The sequence below is a fragment of the Acanthaster planci genome, linkage group LG11 (genome assembly GCF_054643075.1).
Source record: "Acanthaster planci isolate LZ-2023a linkage group LG11, COTS_SCS, whole genome shotgun sequence".
In the NCBI taxonomy this organism is placed as follows: domain Eukaryota; kingdom Metazoa; phylum Echinodermata; class Asteroidea; order Valvatida; family Acanthasteridae; genus Acanthaster; species Acanthaster planci.
The window spans coordinates 13,288,016-13,312,823 of NC_141787.1; the positions used below are offsets into that span (position 1 = coordinate 13,288,016).

The window sequence follows — 24,808 nt, forward strand, 5'->3', positions numbered from 1 at the left end:
CATGCGATCTCAAATTGCATTACCTGAGAAATGCCTTTCCAGTTTGGCTGTGTTGCACATTTTGCGGACTGCTTCCTCAAGGTTTCACTGCTTTCAAGCCTGGAAATAGCATGGCCCAGGAAATTGCAGTTTTTTTCTTCCCCACAAGTTTTTTTTTTTTTTTAGGTTGTCCCTGCCAGCAGAAAGGGGGAGGGGGAACATCGGATTCAAGGCCAGAGTCTGGCAGCAATCTCAGGTCAGAAATGCGCTTGGCTGCCGCTAGCTGTCTGGAAAAGATTAAGCCAAAATGGCCCATGTTGATGACAGCCACTGTCTCAAGAAACCTTTGGATGATGTACTACCATGGAGGAAGGACATATTTCACAGTAGGACTGGGAAAAATCAGTGGTTTTGTATTTATTTTATATGTCGTCATTTCTGTTGATCGGCATGCATGCGATGAGGGTTGTTACAGTTTTTATTGCGTACTATCATGCCTCTTAATCAGCACTCACGTGGGATAAAAAATCCTGCTCCAATAATTTGATAACTGCAGCTGTTGTGCAACCACTCTTAAGAAAGTTAATTCTGAAAAAGAAACTATTGAGTCATTCATTTAGGAACCAAGATAGGATTCCAAAATGTAAGAATGGGCAAACAAGTATCGTCTTGTGCCCACGTCATCCTGCACAATGCGGTTCAAGGTAAGCTGAGACCTTAGGAAGCAGGGCTCTCATCGTCTGGAGAACACTAGCACGTTGGACAGTGCTCACGTCACAAACTCTGAACAATTCCCATGATGTCTCATCACAGTAGCAACAGTCAATTTTTGCTATATGCCTGCTGGGTGTCGTATGTCTGTGTGACATGTTGACATCGCTGCATGCAAACAAGTGCAGGAAGCTTATGAGAACAAACAGTGACAGAGTGAGAGACGATGTGGCAAAATGATCTCATGTTGGACTCCATAGATAAAGGCTTATGAACGTGGACAAACGATATATTATAAACAGTTGAATTTGAATCATCCTCGTGAAGAGATTGACTGGCTCAGAGTGCATGCTTAGTTATTGTAATTCAAAACGTTTAGTTATTTAAATTGACTTAGACAAATCAACCGTGCAAGAAGTAATATGCATACATGTGCGTACATGTGTACATGTACCAAAGAAATGGTCTTTTTTACGGTCAATTCAAATGCAGATGCCGTGATTACAAGCTACTCATTGAAATTGTTCAGTGGGAATCCTCTTCAGTCTCCTCTACTGACATAACATCACTCTAGTGCAGGTGTGTTGCGCGCATCTAAATATTTGGATCCGAAAATGGAATATTTGATTATTCAACAGACACCCACCATTGTAGACCTCACAATGTGAACTGTCATTTGAGCCCACATGTTTAAAGTCTACATTGGCAAAACATGCTTGACTTATATTTGGACTATGTTTGAGCAGTGGCAGGTGATGATTTATCCCTAGCCACAGAGGATACATAATGAACTTCAACTGCATCCATTCCCCCCCCCCGCATCATCCAAACATCCTTCATCATCTCTGATCTAACTTTGTCATTGTCGTGTGCAGTCCTTGAAGATGGACGATGGGGCTCGGATCCATGATTCATCCTCGCAAGGAAACAGTACTTCCTTCTCCCCACTCGAGTCTGTTTGCTCCAGGAAAAAAGCCGACACAGGCATCAATCACTGCAGAGTCAACTTTTCGGGTCCTCTGCTGTGCTGTGCCATCTGCATGCTGCGCACGGCGCAGGCGCAGCACGGATACACCAGTATTTGTTCAGTGTTAAATGGAGCTCATCAGCCTGACCGCAAAATTGTGCCAGAGACTCAAGCCCTGTGTAAAGACCCCCCCTTTTCTGTCAGTGTAATTGCATTCGCCACCTTTGCCGAAGAAAATGCCAAATGCTCATTGAAGGAAACATGACCATCTTCATGTTCAGGCCATTACTCTATAGAAGCAAAAGTGACTCATTACCGCTGGCAAACCTCATGTTCATTTCAGTCTCATTTTACGGGGTGTTGTTTTAGAACTGTCTGTGTACTGTCATAGATGTTCATCAGTTTGTATTTTGAATTTTAGACAGTATTTGAAGATATGAAGATGGCTGATTGTTTTCACCGAGTGAAAAGAGGGACAAGACAATTCCTGGTGAAATTCACCACAAATCAATTGAAAACATGACTGAAATTTTGATCTATTTCATGTAGTAAGTTGTCTTGAATTCATCCTGTTCCCATTTTCAGTCGGAGGGAATGAATTTTCTATTAAATAGGGTAGAATTTTCCACACTGTAGAGATAAAAGAGTATGCTCCCAATCAGCAGTGTTCCTTGAGATTTAGAAATCAAAGGAATGTATTAATTTCCTGCCGCTGATGCAAAGTTGTACAAAAGAAGACCCTGGACAAGATATCAGCATTATTGATTGAATGTCCGATGCCCCGACGACCAACACAAGAAGAGGGAGGGGGGGGTAGGAGCCAACGGATGTTTAGCCGACCGACATCCGCATTGATTCATCATGCATTCATGAATGTTCGCTGACGACAAGCCTTCTTCAGTGTCACTTACCTCCCCCCTTCGCCAAGTACACATGCAGAGTCGGTGGTGCATTGAGAGTCGCAGGTACTGTTAGTGCTTACCAAGTACCCTGCTTGGACACTCAACTTTTTTGGGGAGCGTGACAAGCTTGCTTGCCCAAGGGCCTTGCATCCCCCTGGGTAGTAAGACCCCGAGAATTTCAAGCCACAACACGATGCCATCGCAAACACACACAAACCCACACACCTGGGAGTCAATACCTCGTAGGATTTGCGAAATGTCAAGCTACCTGTGCTTGTTCTTCCCACATGCAGCAGGATAATCATCCTTAAAGATTAGGTCTAAAATTAAGGGGCGGAGAGGAGGAGAGGAAAGGGATATCTGCCATAACAGGTTTAAAATCACATCAAAGCTTGGTGAACATGGGTGTGCATTTTTAGATTTCTTTTGTCTGTTTCTGATGTCTTTTGCTATTTTGCAGTTTCTACACTTTGCGTCACAAACACATGGGTTATCAAGATTTTACCCATACAGGAAGCTAAACATTTTGAAATTTTTTGGTGTGTTCAAAAAAGGTAAAATGTTTGTGGAGATGCTAATTACCACAGTTCCACTTTTAGAATCCTTTACCATTTATAAGGCAATGTAAATTCTTTTTACAGCTAAGTACAAACACTTAAATTCATTTTATAAATATCATATGTAAAAAATGTAAGAAAAATGGCTACCCAAGTTATTTCTATTAGTTAGATATTACTGCCCCCCCACACAATGATAGTATAACGAGTCAAATAATAGTTGTATATTTGCAAGATAATGACTTCTTGGGTTATTACTGCTCTCACAAAGACGATTGTTAATGTGATCTAAACATTTCTGTGGTTGTAGTTACGCAGCTTGAAGTCAGCTTCCAGATTTGTTGAGAGGGATGTCGTGGGACTAAATATAAATTATACTTGGGCTGCGTTGGGAGCAGTTGGATGCAACGATAACGATCATTTGAGTTTACTACTGCCATGCAGATCTCCATGAGCAAGCCTGTCATCCCTTTTTCTTCCTCTTGTTTTGATGGGACTGAAATTCAGGCTGGCTTGGCAGAGCATTTTTTTTCAGGTGGCTAGATCTCCTCTGTAGAGATAAAGGAAGCTGACCCCTTGTTTGTGTCTTGCTTGTCATCTGAAATTGTGATCTGTGGATTAGGTTGCTTGAAACAGTGAGAACACTTCAGACAATTGGACTGCGTTAACACAACAATGCTTCAGAGTGCATGAACAGCCCGAGTGTGACCCATGGGTATTAGCAAGAGTACTATCTCAACCAGAGTGGGCATCACATGATTATTTCAAGGGTGAAGATATCATTTTGTGCGATACAAGCTTAGTTTATTGTGCGCATAACATTTTCCTTCACCAGCGAATACCGAGAGCAATGTGCAAAAATACACGTTAACCTAGTGTGGACATTCCTTTGTTTTCATGTTGTTAAGAAAACTCAGTGAAAATACTCATTTCTCTTGCACTTGGAACGCTCTTCTAAGCTGGGTATTTGTTGATAGTTTCCCTTGACTGGGAAACTGGGAAACCGTTTTCTGGAAACTTTGTGTGGACCAAACCAGGTCTGCACAAAGTTCAAACACTGTGCATTATGTGGACCTCTTTTGTTCACAGGTCCACACTACATGTAGGTATGGTTGGTTCGTTTCATACAGCCTTGCAGTGTTGGGCCTGGGTTTGCAGAGCTGTTGTGCAGAAAATAGGGCCATTTTGGTATGCAGACAAAACTTGGCTTGAGCCCTTAGAACCACTGAGTGAAACTGTTACCATACCAATGTACATGTAAATGCTTTTACAAAAAACAGGGAACCATTTACAAGCATCATATGTACATCATCAGGAGCAGATGTTTTTAAAATAATGACAGAAAGGCATTAAAAACAAATCTATTTACATTGTATGTACTTTCCCTTCCATCCAGAAGTATGCACAAAACACCAAAATGTACATGTATGTAGTTTTCAGCCCTCAGAAAGGCCACTAAAGGTTACATTAAAGGTTTCCAAAATTGTCGGCCCTGAAAACCATTTTGAAAATTTGGTTCTGGATTGCTCTTGCGTGTCACATGACCATTTGGTCGGGAACAACATTGTTTTGTCACTTTGTATTATTGTAGAACCTTACCATTCTTGGCAAATGGAACAAACTGATCAATTAAAGGGCTGTTCATACTCGGTGTGAAAGCAAACACAAATGCAGAATTATGACAGCAGATCGGATATTCACGCTGCCAATTTGCAGGAGTTGAACAAATCTTAACTCAGTTGGATTTTGCTGCAAATGTTTGTGATGCCAAATGTGCTTCACTTTGGCATTGGCCTGAACACACAAACCAGCCTTGAGGCACTCCTTGAAAAGGTCTGTCATGGCTTAGAGGACTGGATAATTCTTAGCCTAGGTGTGAATAAGCAAGATTGGTTTATCATGACCAGTTGGTCCCAGTTTCCTGGCTCCATAATAGGAAGGACTGCTGTATGGAAATTGGCTGACTGATGTCTTTGATTGACAGTTTAGGGCTCAAATGTATTGTACATTTGCATTTCAGGATCACACTTCCCAATTTAATGGACACTGTTTCATAGCCACAGGCTTTATTGCATTGTAATTTGATTCTGAATGGCACCTACAAACAAATGAACTATGTGTAGACAAGCAAGGGCTCGTTTCAGAATTCAAAATGGACTGGCCTGGCCATCTGGTCAGCTTGGACCATCTGCTTTGAACAGTTGCTGACTGCACCGTAGCACCATAGCTCTGTGGAAGCATTCATCCTACCAATGCATTTTCCTGTTTGCAGGGGCAGTGTCATACATGTACATGTCAAGTAATGAGCAGCCTGGATCTCAGTGTTCTTTCCCCCGTAATAAACGCAATACATGTTTGCGTGCACACAGCTGGTGTGTGGAAAAGGAGATGTTGGAGTCACAAGAAGATGCTTGGAATCCCATATTTGAAATTTCCATCTAAGGATATGTCTGAATATTACGGCTGTGGCTAAACCTGCACTCATGAAAGCCTTTGGCTAGTGGCTGTAGCCCATCTCCATAGACACATGTTTCTCACAGCCACAGCCAGGGGCCACTGGTCGATTTTGCCTGGTGCGTGGTATATATTTCATGCATACAGGTTACCAGTCAGAATCGACCATTGGTTGACAGCTTGTCACTGGTCAAACCTGCCCCAGTTTATTCAGACATGGCTTGACAACAGCCTCAGCAACCCCCCCAAAAAAACACAGGACAAAACAATGGTCAGTGAATATTCTCACCAAGGAATAATTCATTTTTCATATTGGAAATTGCCCTTCACAGACATAGACCTCCTGTTTTCTCTTACCACTCAATCACCAACGTGTCTGGGTCAGAAGATGTATTGGCAGATATAAAAATTAATATTTCTCTGATGCAAAACTCAAATCTCACTCAAGGAATTATTGACATGTAGGTAAAATTGATTTCCAGAGGATGTCCAAACTTTTCCATCAGGTACAGTGTCTTTCAGCTGACTTCTTGATTTGGAATGCACAATTTCATTTCAGTACAGTTCACTTGTTGGTGTAGCAACTGGGCCGATGCTATGAACATGTATGCATTTTTTTTCTCATCGCCTTTGGCCGGTAGAAAGTAATGCCAGTTTATCGAAGAAGGTACCTTTCCTCTCACACCTAACTTTTTTTTTCAGGAAAACAGTCTCTATCATGACCCGTTAGACATTCGCAGCATTTATGTTGGTAATGTGCAGAACAAGTTAACTTTTGACCTTTAGAAATTCAAACTTACATGTAGCTGAATACTGAACATAAACATGAATTTGACTTCTTCTTTTTGGAAAGATGGCAAAAGAGTCCTGCTGCCATGTGACAAAGGTCAATTACAATGGCTGGGCCTACTAACACAGAAAACTGTACATGTACATGTATGCCTGAGAATTTCTTGTCACTGGGTTGGGGTATGTAGGAAAAAAGTTGCCCTGGAAATGACAGCTGAGAGCTTTTTGGAGAACATGAAAATAATTGAAACTGCGCAATCATTGGCAGTAGTCATTAATCTTTTCCAAATGTGGCATGTGACAGTGCCCAACTAATGAAATTGCACCCTCTGAGGGACAGTTAGTTCATGTGTGTCAATCATTGTGCTATCAATCATTGGGAAGGTCGCATTTTTCTGTGTTTTTCTTTGCAAGAGATTTTGTGTAGTTTCTGTTAAAAAGAAGAAAAAAGAAAACAAATGGAAAAGAAAGACTCTTCCGTAATTTCTTTGCATTTTGGGCATTATTATCAAAAGTACAGGAAACCTGCGTTTGGCATAGTTACCGATCTGCGGTTCGCGTTTACATGTAGAACCAAATTAATCACACGATGTGACAAGTGAAATAGCATTTGTGCGTAACTCTGCCCAGTGATTGAGGTGATACAGTCTCCAATGATTAATGCGTAGGAGGGGGGGAGGAAGTCTCACACATACATATGCATTGTCAGGCATGGTGTTTGGGGCAGCTGACCCTGTAATACTGTAGCGTCGCTTGGCTCTGAACAATAAAATGATTATCGATAAATAGAGGGTCATCAGGTCAAAATCAATACAGAAACCTAATGAACCAGAGTGAATGGGGAGTGCAGTCATTCCAGACGCTGCTTTTGTCTGCTGCTTTTTTATTTAAAAGAGGTCTTTACAGTTCATGTGTTGTTGAGTGCCACATGCATATAATTGGGGCAGTTTTGCGTGAATCAACACTGGGATGTTTTGCACTTTCCACCTTTTCAGCCCTGCAAGTGCAGACATGAATTGTGAACACTAAAAATGACATTTAAACGTTATGTGAATGGTGTTATCTACACGGGCATACTGTAGATTAAGGTCATATTCTTTTTCAGTGCCTCAGTAATGGTCGTAGTTGTAGCCGGGAAACTTGGTAACCGTGAGGTGGCTGCACATGCATGCCCTGTGCTAATGAGCTCTCAAGGGTGGGGTGATGTGCAAACACAGTGAGGTACATGTTAGAAGGGCAGCAGGGCAGACTACCTGTCTAAAGCCGTAGGGCAGGTACATGTAAAGACCATTCTTTTTGCTTCCTGTATGCCACCTGCGCAGCTTTGCTAACCGGTGGAAATGTTGGATCCACCATTATTGTTCACTCAGCTGTATGAAAAACCTGTTGGCTATGCGTGATGTGTCCGTAGTCTTTATACCCGGACCTTCACCTGGGAAATAGCAGTCTTGGTTGAATTGAGTTATTTATGATCCATAAAACGGTAGTCTTTCCAACTGATCTCAGTTCGTACATTATTGCATTAATGAGCAAAGTTGGCAATTAATGGGTGCCGTACATGCTTCCGAGCATTTCTGATGCCGAAAGAGTTGGTGGAAAGAAACTCGTTAATGGTCAACTGCAAGATTGAGGATTACAAGTGCTGTATGTATTCTCTGAGGTACATGAAGATGTGTATTGCGTAAATCAGTATTCAAGTCATGTCTAGTCTGAAGGCTAGAGTGCTCTGCCTCTCCTCATTTGGCCAAGCTTTCAGATTCCCCAAGACGTGGAATTTTCAAAACAGACCGTCCCACATTTCTGAAACTGTGCTAATTTGGTTGGCCTTTCCAGCATCCTCATTTATGTGCTGTCTTCATTTTCCATCAGCATGATGCACACTTAAATGTAGTTGTCGCTGCGCCTTGCAAGTAAATAGGCCAAAATTGTAAAACGCAATCTGGCTCTGAGACGGACGCAGATCTCCCCAAGCTGGATCTGTCGTATGCATAAATGTGGAGTGTGGACATCTGCCACAGTAAAACTCTATTTGTTTGAGCCTTGAACGGCGGCATGCACTTTCCCAGATGTTGATTCCAAATGCCCGGAGAAAAGGGAGAGGTGCGAGGGTATCGAGTTCTGGAGATAATTAGTAAATGAGCATAAAGGTCTTAGAGTATGTCCAGAATGTCTTAAACCTGATGGATTACCATTTGTCGATGTCACCGTAGCAATGATTTATGGGAATTGTGGGTGGAGATTAATCAGCTGAACATCCCGATGCGCATCCCACCTTTCAAGCAGGCCAGGCATGACCGATCATCAATTTTCTAGGGTGGAGTACCTCGGTCAATAAGAGTTCCTCCCGAGCTAAAGCCTTGTCCGGTTGTCAGTTAGAGTCCCAAAGGATCCCTGTCATTAAAAGGCTTGCCTGTACAGTACTTGGCTTTATCTTAGAGCAAACTTGGATTATCAATTCTGGTTGGTCAGTTACCGTGGCAACAAACAGTATGATGTATAACTGTATTGCACAGTTCATATCAAATCCCACATAATGTGCAATTCTAACTCCATGCACTGTGCTATTTTTATGCTAAAAGCAAAAGGCACAGCTGCAAAGTTTACTGTAGATTCAAAGGTGGCGCATTTGCACGCAAAGGCCCCTTTAATAACTTTACTACACATCACAAAGTTTGCTTGATGTGATAACTAACATGCAATAACCAACATGTGATAACTAACATGCAATAACCAACATGTGATAACTAACATGCAATAACCAACATGTGATAACTAACAGTTTACTCTGCAGTTATTACAGATCAGTCATAATACCATGTTAAAATCTATGTACATGTATGTGGAAAGTATCATCAAGCTTCAGAGAGTTTTGACGTGATACACAGGCTTAAAATTTTTCCCTTTTTTACTGTAAGATATTTTGATTGTGTTTTATTTTTTGAAACTGATTCATCCAAAGTTTGTCTTTTGAATGGATGTTTGTATTATATTTCTCTTTTCGGAAATGAAAGGTTTCCAAAAAAGGAGTAATTAATCTCGCACTGTGGATCATGTGTATACGCAAGTAGGTAGAGGCAAATTTACATGTAAGTCATCTAAAGTTTTGAAGAATAGCTTTTAGTTAGATGAATAGAAAAATGTGCTTGCTTCGTTGCATCAAAGTTTACATGCAACGTCTTGATTAACCAGAGTTTGTTCACCTCAAAGGAGGTTTTGATGGGGAGAGGGAGAGGTTACCCCGGTATGTGCTCCATGCCTGAGCAGGTTTTAATTCCAGTTCCATTTTTTTTAAGACAAATTGTCTGCAACCCTCTCAAACAAGCACCTGAGGTATTTGGAGGTAACTCTCATGCTGTCAGATCATGATCCCAAACGTTGATGGATCCAGTGACTTTTCATTGGACATTTCTGATGGCCCCCTTTAATGGCGGAAAGCATTGTGTCGGGTTTTGTTTGGAGCAACTGTCATGGAGCAGTGGCTGCCTACAGCAATTATAATATCTACCGGTACCCCCATTTTAACTGGGAGCTGTGGCAAATGACAAAGTGATAGTCTTACCATGGTCACAAGATGCATCGGTATCGGCATGGGTGGAACATTTCTTGCTCTTTTCCATATTTCACATTTGTTACAACACACCTCACCGTACACAACCAGCAGCACCCTTTCCTAGTTCCGATACATCCTAAAAACAAACAAACAGCGAGCGCACGTGCTCCAACAAAACACTTGGGCTGCATGTTAGGCTTGAAGCTTGTTACTCATATTGACACGAGTTTTCTGCTGAGTGCACAAATGGCAGGAGAAGTGATACTGAAGTTCATGTTCAATCATACAGGCAGTTGATGTACCGGTGTACTCTTGCATCATGTGGTTATTTCAAGATGGCAGAAAGATACTGTAGTCGCTAATGGTTCACTTAGCGTAATCTGAGAGTAATGCACGCACAACGTTTTCCTGCATCTGTGAGTATTGAGCGTATCACACGCAAATGCAGCCTCGTGTCCTAGTTTTTTTTTGTTCCTCAAAGCATGAGGGGATCGTGAGCGATTGGAGCACACGGGTGCACCCATGGCCTGATTCCTCTGGCTCATCCTTCTCTCTCCAACTACGATCTTCACTGCCTTGTTGATCCTAGTCATTAGCGTTAATGGCACCGGCGTTTTGCAGCTGATCGAATATTTAGGTCGCGCTCGTTCGTCGTTATTTACTCGTGGCTGGAGTTTGTTTTTTTGAGATCAGATGATTTCATTTTTTTTTTTTTTGGTTAAAAGGAGGAGGGGATTGGGTGTGCAGTTAAATTGGCAAATACCAGGAACATGTTTGTCGATGCTTTCAGCAGGAGCGGGAATTGAATAGAAAAATGTTAAGGTACATTTCAGCATCAATTTAAATGCTTTCATAATATTCTCGACTGCTGGGTCAAGACGTCAGCAGTTTCAAATGCGCATACTAAGCTTGAAAACAAGTCATGACATTTAAAAAAATGTTCCACACTGGTTGAGAACAAGTGTACCGGTACTGTAGACGTGGCAGTTACTTGATGACATTGAAACATCGTCTGTCCAATTTGTAAAGATGTACTGACTTTCGGGAAGCAAAATTTGTTGACAAATTTTGGGAAAATGGATGAACTGATGTGGATCTGAAATATTGAGATAGTAGCTTGCAGAAAATGATGTTTTAATGTGGTAACATACTTAACTGTTGCAGATGCTGCATTTTATAGAGCCGAGCTACTATTCCATCCTTACTAGCAGATGTGCTTTATAGAATATTAGAGCTGGGGAGAAGAATCAGCTTTGCTTTTAATTTTTAGTGGGCTTGAATTGTTTTTAAAAGAACCTTTGATAGATTTAATTGTTGCATTTTGGAAGAGAAAGTGAGCTAAGGGACTGTTTACACTTTCAGTGAGTTGTCACGCATGTTACAAGTGGCGTATTTGCAGTGGGTCCTGTCAACTTTCGTTGTTCCACGATTTTTCATTTTCTCTTCTGTTTTTCTCCCTTGAGCGTAGTGAGTTTCCTCATACCGGTGGATGGCTCCTGAACTGAGGGAGAAGCGAATGAACTCCCCATGTTTAAACAATCCAGCCACTGTCCTCGCACATGTGTATATTACAAACACACTCCCTTTCACCGCAGCAGAAATGTAAATCAAGTCAAATGTGTTACACAGCTGCAGATTCGAGGCGGAGTAGTGTTTGTCCATCTGCATATGGAACAGTTTAACAATGCTTGGATGAAAGGAGAAGAGTTTCTCGTCATAGATGACAATCATTTTTAGATTGGAAATTTGGCTTTAAATGATCATGTTATTTACATGTAAGTATGAGCACAGCTTTTTCAAGTGGGTGGTTGGAGTGGGGTGTTTCAATACACATTTCCGTAGTGAGCTTTCAAGTGTTTTTAAACTATTTCTATGCCACAAGGAGCAAATTGGTAATTTTGAAATGTTGTTAAAGCAACTCTTCAAGTGCAGAATGGAAAAAGCCTAGCACATTTGCCAGCTATTGCCAGTAAAATTTCAACTTAACACCCCCTTTTTTAGGGAAAAGCAGTTGGCCCTTTGCTGTAACCAGGTAAGGGAGGGGGGCTGTGGCTGTGTACAGTGATTTTGTGTATGATACAACTACATTTGATATCTCAGTGGGATTTGTACACGTTATTAAGACCGGTAGGCCCATGATGAGAAAATGTGTACATATGGCTAGTATCAACAAAATTGGGTTTCATCAGTGGCATCTGTTGAAAAATTGCCTACTTGGTGCAGAAATTTAGTGTTTTAGAGTCATCTAGGCCTACCAGGCGGAAGGTTGCTATCAGCCATTCCCAACAGACTCGGAAGGAGTGTAAAAATGAATGCACACAGGAACCATATTGTGTAGAGATGGAGTCGGTTTGAAATTAAATGTTTGTTCTTACCGTTTTTGGACTTTGCCAGCAGGGGTGAATCTGGCCATTGTTGATGCATGCATGCATGGTTGTTGACACAGGCCAACTCCCGTAATTTCCCTTGACATTTTGGATGGGTGCGTGGCAAACCACTGCCAAGACATACTGGTGTTTCAGGGGAGTGCGTTTAACATGCATAAGGAACCAGTCTGGTTGAAGTATAACCCCTCCCTCCCTTCCCTTCTCCCTCCCCCCCCCTGCTCCCCATGGGGTATTCTGTCATCCCCTTTGCCCCAGTTTTCAAACACTGATTGACATTTTTCAGTATGGTGTTGGTACAACGATGGTGCAACACAACGTCAGGATGAGTAGGGTGTTTAGACAATGATATACATGTGTAACATCCAACCACATCTAAACTGTACTTACATTGTATTTGGAGTTTTTTTTCAAATTGGATCAGCATTCTTTGCTGAAATCCGAGGAGGATGTGATGTGCCGGGAATTATTCCATTATCGGACTATGAAGCTACATATTTGAGGCAATATTAAATGTAATGTTCTTGAAACCTATGGATTTTCTGTACGGTACCTAATCGCAATGATTCTTGCTCTGCAGATATGGCCTTGTATAATACCCCGTGGCCATCTTGTCAGAAATTTTCTAGTCTGTAAATTACTTGGCAGATCTCAAATAGATCTAAGTTGTTCATATACATTTGTTGATTCTGGTCAGCATTTTTGTCATGTACGTTTTGAGCTCATGTCTAAAGCTGATGTGCACAGATCCAGACATTTCTCATGCATTCGTACTTTGATGAAAATGAATAGGCTTTTATGGGGGGGTTACAGCAGGTGAGGGGGTGTTTTCACCCAGATTAACGACAATTCCTGTACAATTGCCAGACAATGATCTATGATGCTCTGTTTAATTGTAATGAGCGGAAAGTATCGGCTTACACCTACAGTGCCTCGCATGCGAAGACAGAGTGGCGGTCTGGCCCACCGCCCTTGTAATATCAAAGTTCACGTGGGGCTGCAAGTTAATAAGATGAAGAAAGGTGGCCCATTACGGTGGGGTCACTTGGTGGCAGTTTGGAGCCTGGCAAATGTACCGTGTAATGACAGAGAGAGCTGAATTAATCGTCTTGTAAACAGTGTTGGACCTGCAGTCCACTGGTTGGTTGCCTGAGAAAAGCTGGATTTGGACCGTTGTTTTTACTTGCAGTGGCTTCGGTTCAAATCCCACCCAGGCAAATGGGCTTGCCAGTGGACCGTTTAGTGGAGTTAGTCATGTTCCAGCCAACACTTCGCAGTGTTGCTGACAGCATTGCATCTCAATTCATGCCCATCGTTTGAACCCAACCATGCAGTACCATACATCTCACAGGTTGCAGGTTTAAAACCCAACATAATGAATCCTCCACTTTTTGTTAGATGTCAGAAATACTTTAGTATTAGTTTTTGTACTCTTGGACTAAATTAGGATGGCAACTCCGTAAATATCACTGATCAAAGTTCATTCTACTATTTCAGTGTAACCTTTTGAATCTGAAATCGTTTTGTAAACTTGTAAGCGCACTGTGGATCAAAAACACAATGAAATTTTGATTACCGTTAAAAATGCCAGTAAGATTTGGAGATTTCAAATTAGGGCACAAACGGAGTGCTACTGTATTTCTCAACATAACTATAACCTTGAATAATTGAGGATATCTTTGTTTCCTGTTTTGTTTATTGTAGTGTAGGCCTACAGACAACAGAACAAGGATTCCTCAGAAAGGCTTAATATTCTTCAGTACCCTGAAGAAAGCGCGGTAGGCAGAAGCAGGAAACTTGTGCTCACAGCTTTAAAAGTTAGGAGGAAAGCAGTTCTCATGGGGGGTGTCTCCAAGGGGAAAACTCGTCAGATGGAGACTGAAAAGTGACAACCCCTGTTCCTTTGCCGAGTTCAACCCACAAATAAAACCTTTCCAATAGGAATAAACATGGCATCGCTTCCATGACTACAGTGTCACTCCTCTGTGCTCCATAGACCCACAATGGGAGCACTTGTGTAATACAATCATGACTGTCAGCTGAAGGATCCTTCGTGTGATATGTACTCAGTTGTAAGACAAGACAAGTAGAACATTTAAACTACATCAATACTGGTGCTTCCAAGCTGTCTTTCAAAATGCACATGTCTCTTAAATGAAAATTGAATTACAGAGATTTATCAGACTTAGTTTACATGAACATATGGAAGTCAAATTGCAGCGATTTGGAAAGTAATCATGTGGAATGTTTAAATAACGAGCTGAAATGAATTCAGTGCTCATTGGGAATGTAAGCTCCATGTTATTTTTGTCCAGACATTAATGTCATTTGCCAGCCAACTGCTCAGATTTCTTCCTTTATGAGTTAATTGGTGGTGCCCACATGCAGCGCTGCGGTTGCACGCATCCATGGCAGAACGAGACTTGCCCTATGGAGTCTGTGAATTTTCCGGCGTAGCTGTGGGCAGCTGTTTCAAGATTTTGTGGGAGAGCTCCTCGGGGGTTCGTAGTCTGAGAAGGACAGAGAGGAGCAAGTTTCTTTCGAACATTGTCTGGGCACCTGGCAGATTCCTGAGGCTGTATTTAGCTGGAAAAATGCATCTCTGATTATGTCATTCATGTTTGTGCACAATTGATGAAATAAAACTGAATTAAATGCAACAGACAAGTACTTGTATACCTTTTGAAATTTGGGCTAAATACAACCAGTGATATTTCAAAACAATGAACCCTCCAAGTGTGGTGTTTGTTATAGTCACTTCCCCTATAATGACATGTATGTGCAATTCTGATTTGAGTTGTACATGTATTCTGTCTCACCACTTTTCTTTCTAATGTTACACCGAAACCAGTCACTATCTTGAAGTCTTGTCTTAGCTCTCCAGCTGAAAATATTCAGCACAATAACGTGTGAAGTGAAATTAAGATCAGTACCAATCACAAGCAATATACAGAGCACAGCATTTCAGCCTGTAACCTGTAATAGCCATAAAGGCAAATTTTACTGTGCTCGGGCACTTGGTGCATTTGTTGACAATCACAGGTTGGTGTTTCATGTTCATGTTTGTGCTAATAGAGTCATGCCACATTTACATGTACCCCACTCAGTGGCAAAAACTGCCGTACATACATGTACATGTAATTAGTGTCCCATCAGACAGAACTGTTTGCAGTGAGCTTCATGGCAGAACAACTTTCTCAGTAATGTGAGTTTAGAGGTATTAAAATACATTGTACATATACACAGGTACCTGTATGTAAATCTATTTGTTCAGGTATGGTACGTTTATTCATGTAGAATTGATGTGACTTTTTTTACTAAGACCATTTCATGCATGGTTTTCTGTGATTATGCATTCGTGTACATGCATAAATACGTCATGTGACTCGTTATTGGTTTTACAGTGTACATGTACATGCTCTTTCAATTTTAAGACGCAAAAGTATCTTTTTTTTTAAGGAAAACATGTGTGTGAATTTGTACTTGAATATTGCTTGCTTTTGAAGGTACATGTAGTCAAAGAGCAGATCCGACTGATCCTTTGCAATCATACCACGGATGAGTTGATGGTTAAAGATGGTCCTAACAACCTTCACAGCCAAAATATTGATAGCAGTATGCCTAAGTGCATCTCGGTAATTAACAGTCCCCCAAACCGACCTTGCAAGAAGTAGGCTGCCTGGCTGGTAACCCAGGCGTTCGATGGGACCAGTCAATTCAGGCGTACCTTCATCTAGGTCAATGACATTTTCCCTGGTTCCCTGTCCCTTGCCCGTTCCCCAGGCTCTACCGTCTGTTTCTCTGAGATCCATTTAGCCCCACTCATCTTATTAGCCGGGACAACGTTGCTTATCTAAGGACGTGCCCCACATGCATGTACACCTTGGAGGGGTTCTCTTTTTTAAGGACACTGAGGATCGGCAGTAATCCGATTTCAGCCCAAAATAAATTGAACATGTTTTAAGTGTAACATTCATTCAAACCTAGGATATGTGTAAGAGGTCTTAGGACAAATTGATTAACCGAGATTGGGGGACACAATCTTCTAAACATTTAGTCTTTCGTAGACATACATTGATGTTTCTTCTTGTACTTTTTGCTCAACTAGCCCTTGAAAGGCTTCTGCATCTTATTTTGTCTCAGACAGGCATGCAACCTTTGAATTTGTACAATGGATTAAGAAAAAGCCAGACAGAAAATTTAGCTGGTACATATACCCACATTATTTTTTTTAAAAATTGCACGTTGAAGTAAAAATGAAATCTAAACAAAATTTTTTTCAGTCCTCGGAATCCTGATTTTCTGATTTTTAATTTCTTCCAGTTTGGGAAATCCGACAAGCATTGTTTCCTGCTTGATTTAAATTCTATTCCTGTTCTGTGCTGTGATGGCTGCATATAATATTTTGAAGTGTGTAGCAAATTGTCCGGGGGATTTGTGTAAAACACCAACTCGAAAAGAGGTGAAGACACTGTGTCAAGGCCATATTGTCTTCGGTTTTGCGTGGGATGCATTTCTTTCCATCTGCCCTTCTCAGGCAATCTTTGCACAGATGATGATAATCAATGCCAGTGCATTGAGTTAATGCAACGCTAGATGCTCCACGATGATGAATGGGAGCACCCAGTGCTGATTACCGCCCTCGACAGATTGGAAAGGGTCTAATACGCTTCCCGAATGGGTGCATCGCTGCCTTCGCTAAATTTGCAAATTCACTCTCTCCAACTGAAACTATACTCTCTCCGACTGAAAGCAGAGACAAGACAAATTTAAGTAAAATTTACTGACTGGATGAGATCCAGATTTCAATTGAGTTTCCTCTGGAAGTGACTTTTTCTCAAACTTTTTCAGTCACTATTTAGAGTAATGTAAATTGAGAAAGTTCTTCGAAAATGGTCTTGCCTCTGCAATGCTCTCCTCCTTGGCCACTCAGAGCAAGAAGAACATGGACCATCACTGGCCACAATCCATCAGCTTGCAATCTGTTTTTTCTCTCTCCATTTTGCAATAAGACTAAGTTTGCTCGGATTTGACTAGAAATGAATTATTCAACACGGCAGTGACAAGACCACAGAATGGAATAATCTGTTGCATGACCTTTAGTAGTCCTCATTCAGAGTTTGCTCCTAATACCGTAGTCAGTCTGGAGTATTACCTCATATGGGGATAGTGATCGTTCCCTGTGCCCCTACTGATACAGCAAGTTTTGTCCAACTTCACCGTTAACTATCTCAAGTTGGCGACTAAGACGTTTAAATCGCATTGGTACAAATGTGTTTTAGAACATATAGATGATGTTTGTAATGGTCTTTTTGTCACAGCCAATCAAATTTTTGCAGACAAAACTTTTCAGTCAGTGTTTTTTGTTCCATATGCTGCACCATTTAACTAAAGCATCACCATAACATGGAAACATTCACAGTCCTTTGCAGATTGCTTGAACAGGCCTTGGTCAGATTGCACGAGATTTGTGATGTACAGTAAAAACCCGTCCAAAGAGGGTAATACTCCAGACTGATAATATGAAAGAGCTAATACATTTATTTCTTTTCCAGTTTGGTCGGGTAAATCTTTGTGGGGCAGGTTCTGTGAAAGTTAAAGACATTTCATAAGTAACTGCTGTTGTGCAATATAGACCTGGTTTCCATGGCTACAATTCATTCTGTCAGTTTTCATGTCACAATCCTCCAGCATCAAGTCCCATTAGATGGGGGAAAACTTTGACGCGACCTTGTGGAGTGAGTGCTGTGAGTATTGTCTTCTGGCTGTCAGCTCAGCCAGAGTTATCATAGGGTTACTGAACTGATCCAAGATGTAACATGTGTGAAGGGTGAGAGGAGGGACATCAGCATTAAAGAAGAGTGCCCCCCCTCCCGAAAAAATTTCGTAGCTACCCCATTTTCAGATAAAAGCACAGGGCAATAAGAAGCGGAACAATTTTGGGGGTATTTTTTAGCCTAAGCACTGACATCTGTCCAGAATTCATAAGCTGAAAATTTAAAATTTTCTTTGAGAAAATCTTGCGCCCTCTCTAAACTCCTAAGATTAAAATTCATTCCATATGAGTGAAAATTGACTCCCATCGGCTGAAACTACTGGTGCATGCAGGGACTAGATAAACTTGTGTGGCATGGATCGGGCCAATTTCATAGAGCTGCTTAAGCACAAAAAAACCTTACTTGATAAATCAGGTAACCAGCCAAAACTCTGTGTGATGTACATTGTATATTGTTTTGGGACTGTATTTAGCTGTGTTTTGGTTAGCATGACAATCAGATAGAGTTTGAGCTGATAACCTTTGTTTATTATGAAAGTTTTTCCTGCTTAAACTCACTCAAATTCCCACCAGAAGTGGCTCTGTTTTCAATAGTTTCAATCCAAACTCAGAAATTTTCTCTCTGAGCCAACCAGTCCTTAGTTTTGAGCTTTGGAAGTAAGACATGAGTTTGAGGCAAGACCATACTGAATGTCTCTACATTGCTGATGGCTATTGTGCATCAAAGTCGGGCATCTGAAGCTTCAGGCAGCTGCTTTAAATTAAGCATCAAAGCCAAGTCCCACCATTTGCGATAAACATGAATAAAGATAGCTTTCTCAATCGATTCTCATTCTTTCCAATGAATACAAAATCAGCTGCAATAGCCCATGTCCGTTTGTTTTTTCTTCCCGTTTCAACAGTAAAATAACAATGTAGCTCTGACAGTGTTTTTGTCATGTCCTTCGGAGGCTTCCTTCTGGCAAATTGAATATTTGTCTTTGAAATCTCTTTTTTGGGGGATACAGAATGAAACATTGATGATGCGTACATGTCCTTTTTGCCTCAGTTGCCTTGTACGCAATGGCGTGTTGCAAATTGATGCATGCGCCCCGAAGTGATGATGCAGCCACTTTTTTTTGCTTTGATGTAGTTCAGATCACTCTGTCTGGGCAAAGATGGCCTGGAAAAATATTATCCTAGGCATTGCACAGGTTGTAGTTTCTAGAATTTCAGAAAGCAAGATTTAGAAGTACCGGTATACAGTTGAAAATAGATAGTGAGGTGGCGAGTACCAGCTGCTTGGGAAAGGCTGGCATCTTCACTGCTTTCCAAGAAGGCGGTCGCAAAACCATAAGAAAAATAGGCATATCCGCCCCGAGCTAACGTGTACCCCCAGTTGGCGAAAAGAAAGACAGGTGGTTACAAGTGCATGTGCTCTGCGTGTGCGCGAAGACCATACTTGCCGGAGTAAATTAGTTACGCGTACTCAGCGTGCTCGGCATCAAATGTGCATATTTGTGTGCCTCATGGCGAGCCTATTCAGTGAGTACCCAAAAAAATGCCCTCTCTTGTTCCGCTTGGGGCGGATTCTGGTGTAATTTTTTGTGTGTTGTGGCCACCTGTAGCCTTAGCCCCACAAATCACTCGTTAGACGGCAGTGATGCAGTGCGCCAATCTGGGACACAGCCACGTTACATGCAGGTTGTCATACCAACACAAAAAGATCCACAGAGGGGCCCCTTATGCATTGTAGGGATGAGAGGAAATCTTCCCTGGAGCATCTTAGATTATGAGAGGAAAATTGCCGAGATGCATAGAAGAGATTCTTGAGAAGTGCATGGAAACATTGTGTAGGTGTTCGTGTGGTCTCTCTGCAGGAACACCGGGTAATTCTGTGAAGGCTGAGAAAGGAAATGTCACGTGCGTGAAATAAATAATGTGAATGTTTAAGGGATTTCTGTCTGTAGTTTCATCTATAGCATCTGCTTTCAGATTCGAATGTCTCTAGTTTGAAACGAAATGACAAATTATCCGAAAGTTGATGTCATGTTGATTGTTTTGATGATTCTGTCACAGAAAATGAGCTGTGTTGAGCTTAAGGGATGTCATTCAGGGGACTTACACATACATCATGTAATTCATTAGACTGAAGGATTTAAGGTAAAGATGGAGATGAACCCAAGTTTTAGATAACCCTGGACAGTATATGCTAAATACTTATTTTCCCCGAAATGTATACAAAGCTGCACTTACTTTGCTCAACATGAATGCACCTACATGTAGATGATGTACCGATAGGTGTTTAGGAAGACACCTACAAGGTGCATGGCAGTGTACCGTGGTAAAACAGTATCTCACATGTCTACCAAAAAAAGGCAATTATGAACCTAGTACATAAGGGTACCAATGAGGATTTGTTCAACTCGTAAGAGCATTGAATATACGGCACCCTTTGCATCGAAAACCTTTTTTCCTATGATTGCAGAGCACATGAAATCCAAGGTGCTTTCTCCTTTTATTGAAGACACCAAGGATTTGTGCACATTCAGTTAGAAATTGAACATGCTCTCAGTGCCATTCATTGAGCATGCACAAACTGGTGCTTGCATGCTGGGTGTCATTTATTAACTGTTTTGAATGACTGTCAAACAGTTACCATCTACAGCATCCAGACAGAGAGCTTCAGGGAACTTGTTTGTGGATTTGCAGAATGTAATAGTTGCAGATCACTTACAGTATTTGCAAAAGTTTGGTCTTTGGAGCTTGTTTGAGGGCAGTTCCAAGGAAGTTGAAGTCTTCTTGTCAAACTACCTCATATGTTTTGCATAGAGGGAGTGACTGATGCAACCGAAGATCCACAGTAATTCCTTTGGTTTTGCGTTTCACAGTCCTTCGTCACAAGGTGTATTTGCCATCCATCCTTTACTGGGCAACAAATGCCCGTCCTGAGCCGTGGCATTTCCCAGACAAATCCACCCCATCAATTGAACAATTAACATTTCAATCAGATGTGAATCTCCTCTCTGTTGAGGAAACTCCCGCCATGTGAAGAGGTGAAGACTAATAAGCCCTAACGATGGCTCCCCGTCTCTCCCTACCTGTACCGATGCCACAGGTCCCACCGAATGGAAATAAGCTGGGCGTGTAATGAATTTCCAGCGGTGCTGATCTTTCCCAAACAGGCGCACGCTTGCAGGAAATTTGCTCGGCAGCGGCCTTTTGTGGCAAGCCAACTCTTGGGATGAACGCACTGGCCGCAGACACAGCAGTGCAAAATTAAAGCTCATGGTCGGTGGAAAGGGAAGGGGGAATTTAGAAGGCAGCAATATCTAATAAATGGTGGTATGAAAGGGTTTAGTGAAAGTGTAGATGGTGCATCACGGGGTTCTGTCATTCAGTGGCTTGGCCGCTGTTTATTGGCCTGCATTAAGAGTGCAGTTGCACTCCGTAAACTTCGTCTGGTAATATCATCACATGCATTTATGCAGTTTATAACTCCATTGACTAACCACTGGTAGAGGATTTACCATGGAACTTTTTTTCTGTGCATGTTTGAATGACCAAAATCCACCTTTTCCCGTATGTGTAGTGGGTTTTGCAAGAGTATTATTATCGTCAGGTGTGTGTGGACACCTGACGTGTGTGTCACTACAATATGTGACCCTCTCTGTGAAAATGAGTCTTAAGTTGCCAGAGCCACTTTTTGAGACTCAATTGTATTGGAAAGAGTAAATTAAGTTTTTGTTTTGATGTATCGTTCAGTTTGGCATCCTGATGAAAGTGGATACTCCATGGCAAACAATGCTGCGGGTTCCTATTGATTTACTCTGTGCAAAATTATTCTAAAGGACTTGTTACTCCAACGTGGCTCTGGCGACTTACGACTCATTTTCACAGAGTGAATCACATTTTGTCTTCTGTTGTCTCTCAGTAAGTCGTGCTACAAATCAATGCACCTTAGCACAAAACTTCAAAAATTTGGAAACTGGAAAAGCCCTAAGAATGCAAAATGGCAATCATTTGCTGCCAAGCTGTTTGTGCAGGGACCTAGTCTCTACTGGTCAGTCATTTGCTACCAAACTGTTTGTGCAGGGACCTAGTCTCTACTGGTCTCTCATTTGCTACCAAACTGTTTGTGCAGGGACCTAGTCTCCACTGGTCCTCAGCTTCTCTGAAAAGAGCAGCATGTTAGGAATGGATTTCATATTAAAGATAAACTAGAGTTTCCCCACTTTCTGTTGAGTGTTGTCCCACCCAAAGATGACGTCACAAATCCAGGGCCTTTGCGTGGATACCAAAGAAAACCGCATACATTACCATCATAGAATAAGACACCGCACCTGTTCATGAAGCTTTCACATAATCATGTTACCACAAGAATAAAGAGTGCAATCATTTGTGTTCCCTCTGAACCCCCTCCCCCATCCCGTGTCTTGCCCGAGGTGCTCGAATTTTTCTCTCATTGTCTGGGGAGTCTCGCTTCATTGTGAGATGCTCACGACTTTCAGGTGTTATGGAGCTTAAGTCACCTCGTTCAGAGGGGGGATCACTGGAAGTGTTTTACTCCCCTCCCCTGAGGACATCGCAAAACTAGTTTTAATTTACACATGAGTGAGGTGTAGGCCCCGGCGCGTGCGGCAAAGATGTCTGTATGCAGGGCATGTAGACATCACGATCCAGATCCCCGAAGCTGTTTTTGTCATAAAATCCGATTGCCGTCACGAGACAAGAAGAGGGAGGGAGAGAAACACCGAAGGTGGACAACATTACTGTCAGGAATATCAGTTACCAGGTTTAGGAAGATTTATTCCCCACATTTGGGTACAGGATTCAAGCTTAATCCTTGTGCAGAGATAGTCAGATCCAGGCATCGTGATGATGAGAGTAAGGCAAGGTTTTTTTTGTCCGGGAGCATTCTTGTTTAGGGGAAATGCTTGATTTTTAAAGGGGAATTCCATTCATATGACGGACTCTTTTACTGTTTATTGTTGATTTAATAATGTACCGGTACCCGTGCTGGACCTTGTCACTGTGTTACATAAATCACTCAGTTTTTTATATCTTTCAGGACTGAGAATGCTATAACATCTTCAGTTCAGAGGACGGTCTTAGATCATTACCCCTACTTCAAGAATAAGTTACTCTTCAGGAACTCTCTCCCCCCCGGGTGTATGCAAAATTATATACCGAAATAGGAGGAAAGGAATAAGGGCTATGAAAGCAGTCACTTAACAGTAGGCCTATGTCAAGGGCTTAATATTGTTGGTTGATCCATCGTCTCAAACAAAATTATATTCAAATAATTATAGACACTCATACTGGGTGACATTATTCAGTAAGTAAAAAAACAAAGCTGTCAAACAACATTGATCGTTATTATTGGTGAAAATATAATTTCAAAAGAAAGAAGTTCCTGTGTGGCATACCTGTACATGTCTTTAGTAAAGAATTTGTTGAATATAGACAATCATTTGAATAGTCATCATATACTTTGAATGTTGATTTCACAGTTTCGCTTTAAATCTCGTTAAGTATTTTAGTTTCTTTTGTTTAATGGGACAAGATTGCACAAAATGAGTCTCTTAAGAAACTGTTTTCTTAGCTCTTTGCTTTGGCATCCTGGTGAAAATGGAAATTACATGTACGCGGGTGAAAATGTTGAGGTTTCCCATTAATTCACATCATGCTAGATTCTTTGAAAAGCCTTCAACTCAAAAGTGGCTATCGTGACAGGCAACTCATTTCATCAGGTTGGGTCAGTGTCCGCCATGGGTAGTCACAAGTCCCTTCACAAGGCCGGCCGTAAGTAACAGGGTGAACAATGACAAAAGAATGCTTTTGCCACAGCTCATTTGAATAGCTTGTGAGTTGGCTTCATACTAAGTGACTTGTGATGGACTTGAATATAACACTGAGTTGGGAGTGCGTATGCGTGCGAACAGCACTCCCTAGTGGTCATGAATTTGAGTGCAGCAAACTATGAATTTAGTGTTCTGATCATTTCAAACAAATTCAGTCTTTAGAAACTTTCTGGCGGTGGCCAAGTCCCTAGATTGGGCCATAATTCATACATGTACATGTGTATGTGTTAAATGCAGCAGCCGATCGATGCGGCGTGCATAGGGGCCTACGGCTCTTGCATTTCAATTGATGTTGCGGCCGCCGGACGTGACAAATGTGGAAGTCATCACCGCTTGATTGAACTGTAAAGGCGTCATAATTGTCCATTAATGCACCACCAGATGGTTGTCGTTTATTGCTTGTGATCTTGATTTGGTTTGTAACCTGGTGAGGTACATGTACGTTTTGGAATCTAACCGACAGTATTGACTCTTGATGATTATTAAGCTCAGGAATTTATTCCCTCATGCTGTTTTTGCTGGCATGAATATTAAAAATGGTGAACTCATATACTGTGTATTTACATTTTTTGGGCAGAACAGTTTTTCAACTTATTTTAATCTGACGCTTTTAAACTAATATTTGCCGATTAACAAATATTTCATGAGATTTCTCGTAGTGATAAAAGGAGTTTCATGTACTACATATTCCCAGGAGAATATAAAAATATTTCACAGTTTCACTGCCAATTTATCACTCCTCCAATCTCCCAGTTTACCAAGGAAAAATGGTCAGAATGGATGTGGTATCCTAGATACTTAACATCTCAGTTGTGAATGGAGGTCTTTGCCCATATTGACAGTGTATTGTGGTTTGTCGGGTTCAATTGCGATGTCCCACAGAGAGAGATAACTCG

The 24,808-nt window shown here is 41.5% G+C and overlaps 1 protein-coding gene across 1 annotated transcript in view; it reads left to right on the forward strand.

Moving 5' to 3' along the window:
• Positions 1-24,808, forward strand: part of LOC110981381 (gamma-aminobutyric acid type B receptor subunit 1-like) — a 117,495-nt gene that overhangs the window by 21,295 nt on the left and 71,392 nt on the right. The window lies entirely within an intron of this gene.